This window comes from Zonotrichia albicollis, chromosome 6 (assembly GCF_047830755.1).
Source record: "Zonotrichia albicollis isolate bZonAlb1 chromosome 6, bZonAlb1.hap1, whole genome shotgun sequence".
Lineage (NCBI taxonomy): Eukaryota > Metazoa > Chordata > Aves > Passeriformes > Passerellidae > Zonotrichia > Zonotrichia albicollis.
Window position 1 is genome coordinate 37,770,358 of NC_133824.1, and position 13,165 is coordinate 37,783,522.

Genomic DNA, 13,165 nt, shown 5'->3' on the forward strand with positions numbered 1-13,165 from the left:
CCAGCACCTGGGGGAGATATTTGAAGGTGGAATACAATGAGCCACAGGACTACAGTTTTAAGTGAGTAAACCTCAAAACTTGTTCCTTTTGCAGGTTGACTTTTTTCCCCAGAAGAAAATGTGGTCTATAACTTTAGTCAGCACCTAGGGGTAATCTCTAGATCCCCTTGACTCAAGGCCTGTTTAACTTTCCTATGCTGCTGCAGAGCTATTGTTAGTTTGCAGATAAGGAAGTGTTATCATTTTAGCACAGTCTAAGAGAAAAGGATAGGAGAGAGCAATTAGATTCTCTCCTGTGTTACTCTCTATCTGGTGGCAGGGCTGTCCTTCACACTGATCTCTCAAATGTGGTAATAATAACAGTAAAGTTTTATTTTTACTGGTTATCAGCCAAAAGCAACAACTAGGCTAAACCAGAAAATACCATCCTTTCTGCCTTTGCAGCATGTGTGCTCAATCTCTGTGCTGATGCTGATACTTCTCTAGCTCTTTTCTGAAGAAACAAGGAGACACAGACACCTTCATCCCTCCCCAAACAACCTGGTCTACCTAATCCTGGCCATCATCTAAAAACAGGCCCTCTGCCCTCTTCCCAACAGGCCAACACACATTCCCACCCTCCCAGTGCAAATCTGCAACAGCTCCCTTCTGTCCTAGCTTGCTTTTGCCATTAAGACATAGTAGACTTTTCACAGTTAAGTGTTGCTGCCTCCAGCAGTTGCTACCTCTTCTTCATCTCTATGTGCATGACAGTCTTCTCTTGTTTCCAGGGGGCTGTGTCACAAATTGCCAAGTTTGGTACCAAGGAAGACAAATGATGTGTCTGACCAAAAAGCCCCTGTAAGGGCCAGAACTGGGAAAACACAGGCACTGATCCTTGTGCCAGCACTTTGCATCTCTCTGGAGTGCAAATGCTATTTAAGGACAAAACAGAGACTGTCTCACATAAGGTGTTGAGGTGCATACAGAATTGAGGTGGCTCTAATCTCATATATTTCTCCTTTAAAAGAAAGAAACCTTGCTGCAAAGGTTACAAACCAAAAGGAAGTTTGGCCCTCCTGCTGGAAAAAAAGAGCATTCTTCTGGCATGCTTAGCTTTCCCTTCATTTGTGTGAACAGTGAGAATATAATCAGGAGGGTAAATCCTGTCCAGAAAGAATTCAGAGTCACTTTGCATGGTGTACATCATCATTCCAGACATCTGCAAAGTAGAGGTGTACACCAAGCTAGCCAGTCCGGGTTCCTTTAATAGCCAAAGGAAAGAAACTAGCAGTTGTTTGAAGAATTTTCAGGTTAAGTGAACCTTGCCCTTGGTGCTGTTGACAGCCCACAGGAGTTTGGGCTGAGCTGAGACACAGGTGAAATCCTGCCCTTGGTGTAATAAAATCCCAGAGGAGATCCTAACACCCAAGTCATTCTGCACTGTGAAAGAAAGATGTAGATCACAATAAAACTCTAAATGAAAAACCTATTAGGAAAAAAAATCCTTTTCAGGTTGTGATTCTACCAACTTTACACAAAGAAGGATGGTTTTTCAATTGAGAAAAATGGGTGTAACATGGGTGAAGCCTGTAGGCTTCAGTGTGGGAGACTAAACATTGCAGGCAGCAAGTCATCCATTTCAGGGCTGGCTTGTTGGACTCTGTAGCCTTACAAAACTGAGGCTCCTGTGAGGCTTTCCAGTAGGTGCAAATGATGGAAATTGAATTTTCTAGGAAGGCAGGTGATGACCGCAAAACACTTCTATTTTTGTTTTTTGAGGTCACCCTATTTGTTTTGAAGTCATTCTAATCCAGGACAGGAAGGGACCAGGAGCTGGTTTTTTTGGCTACAAACTCAGTTTGAACTTTAACTGAGCAGTGTCTTGCTGTGGCATGCAGCCATGCAGCCACGAGGAGCGATTTTGAAGGGCAGCAAGAGGCAGGGCTGGCAGCGTCCCTCAGGCTGCACTGACAGACTGCTCATGCACAAGTGCCAGAATGGCCTGACCCAACCTGGTGCCATCACTGCTGGACCTCTGCCTCTCACCTCCTTGGGATAACAGGACTGCTGGGGCTGTGCCAGGGAACAGCAATGGCCAGGCAGGTAAGGGGACACTGGTGTCCTTCTAAAAACAAATATAGGATGTCCCAAGCCAAACAGGTTGATAACATGGAAGAGGTGGCCTGGTTCTGCTCTTGTGTTGACACACTATGTGGCTGTGGTTTTGTCGTCATGTTCTCAACAGTCAACCTCCAGGAGGAGGGGAATTGTCCTCTTGTACAATTTTCTAGTCACAAGACAAGAAGATAGCTGCACAGTCCAAACATTCTGCATGGGGAGTACCTTACTGACATCCTGCACACCCTGTCAGTGAGCTAAGCAACTTATCCATCCCTGAATCAAACCCTTCTTAGCAATAGCCTTGGCAGCCATAGCCTTGGCATGCACAAGTGAAAGAAGGAAGCCTCTTACAAAGTTTTAAATAGGTTTTTTCATTATTCCACAAGGAAAAAAAATCTTATCCACTAGCTTTTCATTTAGCATAAATGCAGGTTTCAAAGAGCCTTGCAAAACAATGTGTGGCAAAATCTATGTGTAGGAATAAGAAAACAAATTTAGGACTTATATTTGGACGAGCTTATTCTTCTTTGAATGCTCTGTAAACAGTCCTAAAACCTCTGAGTGACAGGAATCTTACAGATATTGTGCTTGGAGTCAAAATTAAGTAGGACTTTTTCCTGTTCTTGTGCAAACCTGGAATTACAAAACTTTTTGCTTTAAATGGTTGATGACCTAGAATTATTTCTCATAGCAGAGCCAGTTGCTGAGATAGAGCATTTGGATACTTTGCATGCCCAGAAGGCACACTACTCTTATATGCTATTGGTGAGAAGCTGGGAGAAAATCCTCTCCATAAAGTAATGGCTGTGTCACCGGTGCAAAATTGCCCACTTGAACCCAGCACTAGAGAAGGGGGGAGAGGAAATGACACAACAATCAATCACACCTTGCTTACAATACTTTCTTTGCTCTCGTGTGGTGCTGAGAAATGTAAAGCAGCTCAGGAGATCTTTTGTTTTTCTCAGCAGAAAAGGTGCACATGGGGTCCAGAGCAGCACTTCCTGAAGTTAGTTCCTAAATTAGTTGTTTCAGCATTTGCCTGTTGTAGCTGTGATTCTATTGGGTACCATGCAGCTTTGGTTCTCCAAGCTGCTGCTGAATCTGCTGCTGGCATTTCTCCAAATGGCAGCACAGCTTTCCCAGGCACTGGGGCACAGATCCCACAGTGATATGCGGAGGAATGAGTGCTGTGGTCACTCTCATTCTTCTGCCCAGATGCAGCAATGAATCACTCCGTGCACCATCAGATGTCTGGCTGTGAGGCATGGCATGTTTTGATGAGCTGTATAGCTGAGATTCCTGATGTCCTACTGGAATTCATGACAGAGAGGTCCCATATGCTGCTGCTGGAGGTCCTTTGCTCTTCCAAGGTGGTGGATTTGCCAGGAGCATGCCGAAGTTTGAAGAGAAGCTCAGGCAGACATCCACCTGGCCAAATCCTGTCCCAAAAAGGAAGCTCATTTTGAAGAGGACTGGTGAACTGAATTCCTGTGACTGATATAGGGGTAAAAATATGGCTACAACAAGCTGGGAACCACCATGTTTGTTTCAGCTGCAGAGGCTGGATTGCAGTGGCAAAAATGACCCTTAACACCTCACTAGTTTGTCAACCAGCGGACAAAGGAACCAATTGTGCAATTTGTGCATAGATATTGTGCAGAGCAATCTTCCAACTACATTTGTAAGGAAGGGGTTTAAAATTGCACAACGTGCTGAGGAATGATACATGTAGGCATTTTGTCTTACAGCTACTGGCAATTAGAAGGAATGGAGGGATAACTGAATTTGCTTTGTTCTTCATTCCATGGAGTGTAGGGAGGCTCAACCACAGCGGATACTGCAGGCCAAAAGTATTCAGTTTGGCATGCATGGGATGTGTCCATGGCAAGGACAGTCTGCACAGAGTTCAAGGGACAATTTTCTGCTCAGTGCTATGGCACTGTGGAAAGCATATCACAGTAAAGATGCCACCTAGAAAATGTTTTGTTGGGCTAGTTAGATATTAGAAAAAAGTTCTTCATGGAAGGGGTGCTTAAGCGCTGGAACAGGCTTCCCAGAGAAGTGGCCATGGCACCATGCCTGTCGCTACTCAAGCAGCATTTGGGCAACACGCTTAGATTGTTCAGCCTTTTTTAAGGTTGCTCTGCATGCAGTCAGAAATGGGGTTTTATGATTCTCATGAGTCCCTTCCAGCTCAGCATATTCTATTATTTTAATTAGCCTGAATTCAGTGACCAGTTAGGTATTATTTACTTCCAAATGTTATCATTTACATCGTGTCTTATGTGGTGCAACGCTCTAAGCATTGATTCCAACAGAGTTGTTAAAAATATTATTAAGAAAACAGTGTTAGTCTGAAAGCCAAGATAATGCATGGAATTATTTTCTGTGCCTTTAAATAATAGAAACAATGAGCTATTCTAAGAGATAGAAGTAGGCCAGGTTGAGCTGTTTTTATGTAAATGTACCTATCTGAAATTGCTCAGAAGAGGATCTTCATTTTTGTGTTATAAACCTTTTTCTTAGAAACTTATTTAGTCAATACTGCAATTACAGAGCCACTCTTAAAAAGTGCATCTACAACACATGAAGATTTAGAGCACCTGGCTTATGTTATTCATAGTCCACTGATTCAGACTGGTTTGAATTGAATATACATGCTTTTTTCTCTAACTGCTGCCTAAGGACCTGCCAAGACAGCAGTGCCCAAGAGACTGGGGAGACTGGGAAAACTCATTCTAGTTTAGATCTCTAACTGTGAAACGTATCCAGAAGGATCTGTGCTTGTCCTACTCAGAAGAACAATTGGGACTCAAGGCTAAGCAAGGGCAACCACTGTATTGCAATGGAAGAGCAGATTGTCTGTGTAGATGTGGCTCTTGTTAGAGTACCTCTCGTTAGAGCAAAAACCAGTTGGATGCTACACTCCTTTTCCCTTCCAACTGCTTGGAGCTTGGAGCTTCCTCCAACTGATGAGACACTCCTATTTTCCAAAGTGTTGAAGACAGATTTTCATTTTGATGTTCAATGTTTTCTTAACTTCACATTCCTTTTTCTTCTTGTGCATTTGGTTTTGTGTAGCAAAATATATAAGCAGGAAAAGGTACCTGCATGTCCCTGTCCCTTCCTGCTTTTAGTGCCCCGTAAAGAATAACTTCTTGTGTCTCACTCTCCTCTTCCCAGATGTTACATCTCTCTGGAGTGTAAATAACTGAATAACTTAGTACTTAAACATGATGTGATAGCTTTGATTTTAGCACATCAAAACTAGGTTCTGATAGAGCGTGTCAGTATCAAAAGTGAAGGCAAACACTCTGTTCTTGTGAATTCAAACTGAAGTGAGCACTTTGATGTCAATCTCAAATGAGCATGGAGGGAGCAATCCCCTCTGAAGTGGTTCAGTCAGCACCTGTAACCTCTTCAACTGCAGCCCCTATCTCTCATGGGAATCAATATTTGAACCAATATTGACTTAGGACTCAGGCATGATTTATATGGCAGTCTTGGTATTGCAACAACTGCTGTGTTACTCAATCAGATTCCCAGATGACTGGTTAATACATAACAAACCGGATTTGCAAATTCAGTCAGCACGTGTTATCATCAGAATGGAAAGGGGAAATTCATTCTGTCATGTTGCATTTAATTAATAAATCTGTCAAATACCTGTAACTGAGTACTATGTGCTCTGCTTAAAGAGGCAGTGGGTTTCATTCTGTTTTCAGAGGGTTTCTAACCTGGATTAATTTCTTGGTGACCAGTACTTTATAGTTATCATGAGTAATTGTTATAATGAGTGTTTCAAAATGGAAACAAATTAGGATTAAATTAGTTACTTTAAAAATTTCACATTAAAAAGCTCTGTAGTGTACAGCACTATTCTGGTAATAATTAACAATCAGCTTAATTCTGGGGCCAAAAACCAGTCTACAGCTGTTACGTTTAGGTAGTTTAGGCATATCACAATAGCACTCTGGCTGTCTATGAAGTTACCCTCACCTCCCAGGCATTAGCAGTGACTGCTTCTGAAGGAAGGCCATTCATCTGAATGATTTTGAGTGCTTCACACAAAAATCCACTCCACTCATTTTATGCCAATATAGTAATCAAATATTATTGAAAGTCTAAAGACGTGTACAATAACAAGATATTGTTAGTCAGAGATACTAGGTCAGAGGACTGACTTTAAAAATGTTATTTGCTCTTTTGAGAGAATTTAAACTTATATATATATATATATAAATAGATGAGCGTAGAAAATTTTGAATGATGTGTTTCCTCCTTTAAATAGCAACATGACTTACACCCCATCAGATAGGCTAAGAAATTGTCAGTGTCTTTATAAAACAGACAAGACCTGTAGTTTTCTAGGTTTCAGGCTATCACTGTGTGTGCATGTGTGTAAGGAAGAACACAGCCAGCCCCTGAAATGCTCAAACCTCTTTGTTTTGGTGACCCTCCTGTGTTTACCCTGTCTGCCCTCCACGTGTGCGCTCCAAGTCCAGTGACCTAGTCTTTGGCAGGCAGTTCACCATGAATAATCACACTGTGTCTATTTGGAATCATTTTCCAACTCAATGACCTTTCTTTAACCTCAGACTGCTAATTGTGATCCCTGGCAAGGAACAAATTGGGTCTGAGTGAGGTGAATAGGTGAAGCTCTTGCCTAGAACATGTGTCTTGCCCCAGGCAGAGTTCCACTACTACCACTGCTGCAGGCTTGGCTCCCCAAAGATTCCAAAACTTCCCTCTGCCACCTCCTTATGCTGACTGTTAGAGGTTTAATGGCCCATGAGGAAATAACCAGCTAGAAACCATTCTTTGTCCTAAATGGGAAACTGCCAGGATGCCTTAAAAGCAAGGCCAATTGCTTAAGTATAATAAGTACCTGAGTCAAAACTATGGTGTCTGAAAACCATATCTGGAATCCACCTTTTTACATCCTAACATAGGGGGAAACTGCACCTTGCTTGAATAACCAGCAGTACTGGAGTTGCAAGTTCCATCACAAATCAGTTATTTCAGCTTGCTATTAGTCCATTGCTATGCATGTTTAGCATAGTGAATTGTTGCATAACAAGCAAAAACAGAGTGGAAAAAAAGATATTTTAGAAGTCCAAATCATTCTAAGATTAGTCAGTGACCTACCTCATCATTTGGATCAATAATAAATTTTGAAATGTTTTAGAAATGTATACACATTTCTATTTTACTACTGGCTGTTGTTCAAGCAACATATTGATGTGGGTGTGTTCTGGAATCTTTCTATTGTGTTGTACTTAAATATAGAACATTTACTATCATGGTAATGGCAGCTACATGAACATGAGAAGGAAGTCTTCTAGTTGGCTTGCTCCTGCCTAGTCTGTCCCAGTGTCCAGTCAATGCTTTTGGGTCCTTCACACAGACTCTGAGCATTTAACCCAAGCAGTGACAGTGCCTGGTGCCTTGTAATAGTGCACTACCTGCTCTGTCCTACATGATTCTCTGCAGCCTTTTATTAGTGGCCATAACTACACCTACAGTAGTTATTTCTGTGGCTTTTTTCTCCCTCCCTAGTCACCACATCATACCCTCCTGAGCCCGCTTGCTGTCAGGGGAGCGTGCCCCACCTTGGGCAGGCAATTTGTCCATGTTGCACAGGCAGAACTAGACGTGGGTCTGGAATGTTATTCCTTGCAGCAGGTTTGTTTGGCTCCCAGCTATACACTTCCACAAGGGAATGCATAATGCACAAAACTATTAGTCTAATGCCTGGCCACAGCAGACATATTGGAAAAGATACAATTTAGCACAGTTTAGAATTTTCTCAGTGTTTTCCAGTAATTTTTAACTCTAGGAAGAGTTACAAAAATGTGCTATCAAAGAAAAGAAACTGTATTCAGTTTCCTTTTCCACTGAAATGTATCCCATTGAGGCTACAAAGGATGTGCAAGGAAGGTACAGAAGGCAAGTGGCAGGTCTGTTCTTGGACAAGATAGCAGTAGGGTTCCCGAACAAGCTGGGGCAGGAAGGGGAAGCAAAGCGCCTGTCCCTCTGCAGCCCATGTGACTCTGTCACACAGGCCAGGGCTGGCGCCCTCACACAGGACATTCTTCAGCAGGCAAAGTTTGCAAGCAACAACCACCTGATGGGTGAGGACCCCCTGCCCCCACCATTGCCTTCCACACATTCCTCCAGCCTGCAGAACCAAGCACAGCCCTGACCTGACAAGCTGCTTCTTGCTCAGAACTAATAAAACCACAGAAGATTAAGAGGGTAGAGAGAGCCAATTCCGTGCAGGTAGAGAACTGGTTACTATAGCAACTCCTCTTCTTTGAGCATAGGCTGGGAGGGACTCCCTCGCAAGGGGATTTCTGCGCAGTCCCCAGGCTGGGGAGGGAGGCTGCTACAAGAATCTCGTTTGACAGAGGTTTCATGGTTGCACTCTTGAACTCCGTTGGGATCGTGGGGGGGCGGTGCTGGGATGGGGCCGTAGAAGAGTTTGACTCTTGTCCAAAAGTGAAGCAGATGTTGGAGAGCCTGTACTTAAAAGTGATACTCACGTCATGGTGTATTGTTCTGTGGGTTGCAGCTACATCTGAAGCCGGTGTTGCACCACAGGACATGTCACAACCAGGAGTTTCGAGGCTACCGTTGTTAAAAGACATAAGAGAATATTTAGCTTATTACTACTGGATTTTTAAATCTGAGATCCTAAGAAAGCTTCCCAGATATATTTCTTCAATAAGCCCAAATTAGTGCAGAGTAAGAAATTAAGCATCTTGTAATATAATAAAGGCTTGGTCAATTTGACTCTGGGAAAAATCATCTGGGACTAGGGCCAGGTAATGTTATCTTAGTGTACTGCTTGGAGTGCCTGGCACTGTACAAGCTCTAGGTCTCTGTGGTTACCTTAGACCAACACAGCAAATGAATGAGCATATTCTCCTTTCCTAGGGCTGCTTTCTGGTGGAACACACCCCCTGCATTCACAGGAGACACAAACACCAAGCAGTGCCTAGGGTAAATCCCTCCCCTTTACCCTCCTTAACCCTGGGTGCTCTGGCAGGTATACTTCAAGGGCCAAAGTTGCACCTCAGTTTTTTGCTAGTATTTTGTGTTGGAAACTAAAAAAACACAGCAGGATAATGAAACAACCTATGATTGTCTCAAATTTAGTCCTGAAGTTCTCTGTCTCACAGAGTCAAAGCACAGAAGATGCATATTCTTTTGGGAAGGGACAAGCAAAGGGGGCTTTAGGTGAAATATTATGCTCCCCTATTCTCCCTAGATTGCTTATTTTCTACTTTTCCATGCACTATTTTTGCTGGAGACACAGATCTAGGAGAATGTTGTCCGCCATGATCCCACCACCCTTCCCATCACTGAGGAAGAGGAAAGGGGCACAGCTGTGCAGCCTCTGTCTTGTAGCTGCATCTTGCCTAGGTGTCTAACACAGCTGAAAACCTGCAAACCTTCCAAATCCCTGTTTTTCAAAGCAGCATTTTTTTGGCTGTTGATACAGGGAATAAGAAACAGCAGCCCTCATTTTTGTTTAAATTTAGCAAGTGTTTTACCAGATGTAGAACCAAGGAATTGAAAAACAAAAGCAGCCTCCCTGCTCCAAGTGCAACCTGAAGGCAGGACTAGTCTGGGAGTACTTTGTTATGGCAAAGTGCACTGAGGAGGTAAGACAAGAGGCAGAGGGACTCAAGGACAGCCCCAAACTCTCACCCAGAACTGGGACAACAGCACAGTTGCCATGTCTAAGTCTTGGGCTCAGCCTAGCTTCAAAAACTGCATATTAACCTGCTACTGGTCCATAAAGAATCAACAATTTATCAACAACTACCATTGCGATGCCTGCAAGCTTTTCAGCTGAAAGAAGTATCTGCACTCTGTCATTCTCTCTGTGCCATGTGGCAGATCTGGCCTTAGATGGCATTTGATCTTGCCAGTAAAATCTGCTGCTGCTTGGAATAAAAGAGAGACTTGTGACAGAAAGTTGAGTGCTTTACGGGTCAGAATTGTAGACTTAGCTTTTTTGTGAGCAATAAGAAATATCTGCTGTAACAATGTAATTGATGTGAATATAATCACATGAAATTGCATCAATCCAACAGCAGTTCCCTTTGCTGCAGGTATATAAGTTTTACAGAAAAAATGGGAAAAAATATTCCAATAAGCTTTACTGAATTACAAATTAATAAATTAACAAAAGGCTCATATTATATTGTCATAGACGAGAGACATGATTGTCTATTTCCTGATTGAATATATGATTAAGGCCACACTCACAGGCAATGAAAAATAGGAATTTCCTTCAAGACTTGCAGAAGTGTCTCCATTACTTCAAAGGACATAGTGGATTCACTGACGATTATGTTCTGTTCAGCCATTGAAGTAACAGATTACATGCTCATGGTATGGAGTTGAAGGCAAAGGAAATTACAGAGAAAGAAAATGTGTTTTACTGTGTGAGAGGAAGGAGGTTTCTGTGATGAGCACTTTTGTCTCCCTCCATGCTGACAGCAGAGGTCATACAAAGTCCCAAGGCTGTGCTCACACAAGAAGAGGGAGCTCAGTCCAGCCCGTGCCTTGCTTACAGTCGAATCAGTCATTACGTGTTTGTCTGGAGCCTAACCTCCCTTATCTCAGCTACTTCCTTCCCAGGTTTAAAGCCAGGTTATCCAGGGGATACAGGCAGCTGAGGAATTATTCTCTTAATAGGTCTCATTTATTAGATGCTACATCAAATCAACCTATGAGATTGAGGTAGAAGTTGAACATAAATACAGAACACACATCTGCTACAAAAGTGTGCTAGTGCAGCCTGGTTGCTATGGTGTAAAATGCAACATAAGGATCATGAAGACACGTTTGCCTTTCCCCATTACTGAAGAAGATGGCTGAGTGATTGACTAATCCATGGGATAGGATATTGCATTGGTCCTAACAACAAGGTGCTTCTAAATGGAAACAGACATCAGACATCATTGCTGCTGAGAACGTAGGTAATCAGGCTTCACAAACCCAAGTTCAGTACTTTAATCAGTCAGTCAGTCTTGGAGCTTCTGAGACACTAATTCAGTACTTAATTCTCTCCTTTAAGGTTTTTGGTTTTTTTTTTTTCTGATGTCTTTTAGGTTTCAGTACATTCTGAAGTTAGCAGAAGCCTTGGATTTGTTAAATTTGATTACAAGTATTACCTAAGTGTAATTGATTCCTCCTCAGGAGCAGAAAAATATTGCACATATAAGTAGAAGAAATGGTTTTGTTTTCTTTTTTTCCTAACTGTTTTATTTGAATGTGGACTTAAAACTTAGGACAAGTACATGTCAGTAGGTCTCTAAGGAGAGTATTCACTCTGTTGATCTGTCTAATGCATACTGCATGAAGAAGAGCAATATAAATTTCTGGTGCATTGCTCCTCCTGAATGCTTTGAGCCAAACTGGGGAAGTTCTTGGATAACAGCAGGAAATTTTCTTGGATAAGAGCAGATTTCTTTTCCTAACTTTCCACATACTCTGCTGAGTTTTGGATCATGAGTTCAGACCATGGACTTCATATCTCTGGCACAGCTGCCTAGGACTTCAGTCAGAGCAAGCTTGTGCCACAGCTGCCACATTGCTTCCTGCCCACTCCAGCCAACCACACTTGAAATGTACAATGCAGGGTACCTGGCTAAAAGAACTCCTACCCACAATGTAAACATGAGCATAATCTTAAGCAATAACCAATATTTACTTTTAGACATAATGAAATAAAAATAATTTTGGCAAGTAACACATCTATTTGCCTTCATATCAACTAAACCAGCAGTCCCTTATGATTATTCACCCTATGCATATCACAGGTTCTCTTGGGAGTATCTTGTTCTTGCCTCCATTGTGCTGTCCACTCTTGTGGCTCCCCAGGAGAGAGCCCATGTTTGTTGGAAAACACAGCCAACTGTTTTCAAGTGAGTTACACCCTTTCTGCAAAATCAACAATGAATGGCTGTGAGCTGCTCACTGCTAAGAAAACATGAAACCAATAAAAGGTGTCATGAGCAGAGCAAAAGTCTAAAGGGAACACGCATGTGGCCCTCACATGGACCCAGGGTCCTTATCAAAAGGGAAGTCATTAAAGGACTGAAACCTGAGCTAAACTTACACTAAGAAATGGTGTGTTGTAATAAAAAGGTTATAAAAAAAATGGTTCATAATTTTCCTATCTCCTTTTAAATTCTCTGATATATTGGAGGAGATTATTGGAGGTTTTGAAGCAAAGCTTATGGACAACTGTCAGTGAAATGGCAGTAGCAACAAGATGGAGTTTTCTTGTCTAATGAAAGTAGGTAGATTTCTCTATATCCAGGAAAAACAAATGTTTCTTTTCTCTGATTTTACTGCCTTTTCTTTTTATTGTCTGTTCTGATAATAATCTAGAAAAAAAATCAGTCAAATAACTCTAATTAGGAAAAAAACCCAAGTCCTGTTATTCATGCCATCATGACAAACCAGTGAGAAGCTTGAGCACTTGGAAACAGAAGGGTCTGTGTGTAAAGCAATTTTTTTGCTATTTTCACCACTTCTTCCCACATATTTTTTTCTGTTTAGCTATTCAACATCAGCAATGTTGACAGGCACTTGAACCAGGTCCTGAAAAAGAAAGGACTCCTCTGCACTTCTGAACTGCCATCTCCAGCAGTAACTGCATGTCTCCTCTCCAGCATCCTAATCTGTGCCTGAGTTAAAGGATTTTATTTCATAAATGAAGAGCTGAGGTATAAAGACAAAAGAAACCTGTCTCTTCTGTCCCACCTTGGCATCCCTAACTCATACATCACTCTTCCTCTTAACTAGGGGTCGGGTTTGTCTCAGCCAAAACAGCTTTGGTTATGCTGAAGCTGCTTTGCCTGCACAAAACCTGTTCCAAAGCCAGTTCTGGAGGTTTCCTACCATTTCCTAGAAAATCCATAGGCTCCTTGGGGGTTTTCCAGCACTAGAGTGCTGAAGTGAAGCATGCAACAAAATGAGAGAGCAGCCTGTTCGGTGAAATAGACTGGGGAAGGGTGAGGGAAGGAGCCTATCAGGA

The 13,165-nt window shown here is 42.2% G+C and overlaps 1 long non-coding RNA gene across 1 annotated transcript in view; it reads right to left on the bottom strand.

The window, feature by feature from the left end:
- LOC141729370 (uncharacterized) overlaps nucleotides 1-13,165 on the bottom strand; it is a 34,766-nt gene that overhangs the window by 20,503 nt on the left and 1,098 nt on the right. The window contains exon 2 of the long non-coding RNA XR_012580845.1: nucleotides 8,649-8,733. This is a non-coding gene — a long non-coding RNA (uncharacterized LOC141729370). The remainder of the gene's footprint in view (nucleotides 1-8,648; nucleotides 8,734-13,165) is intronic.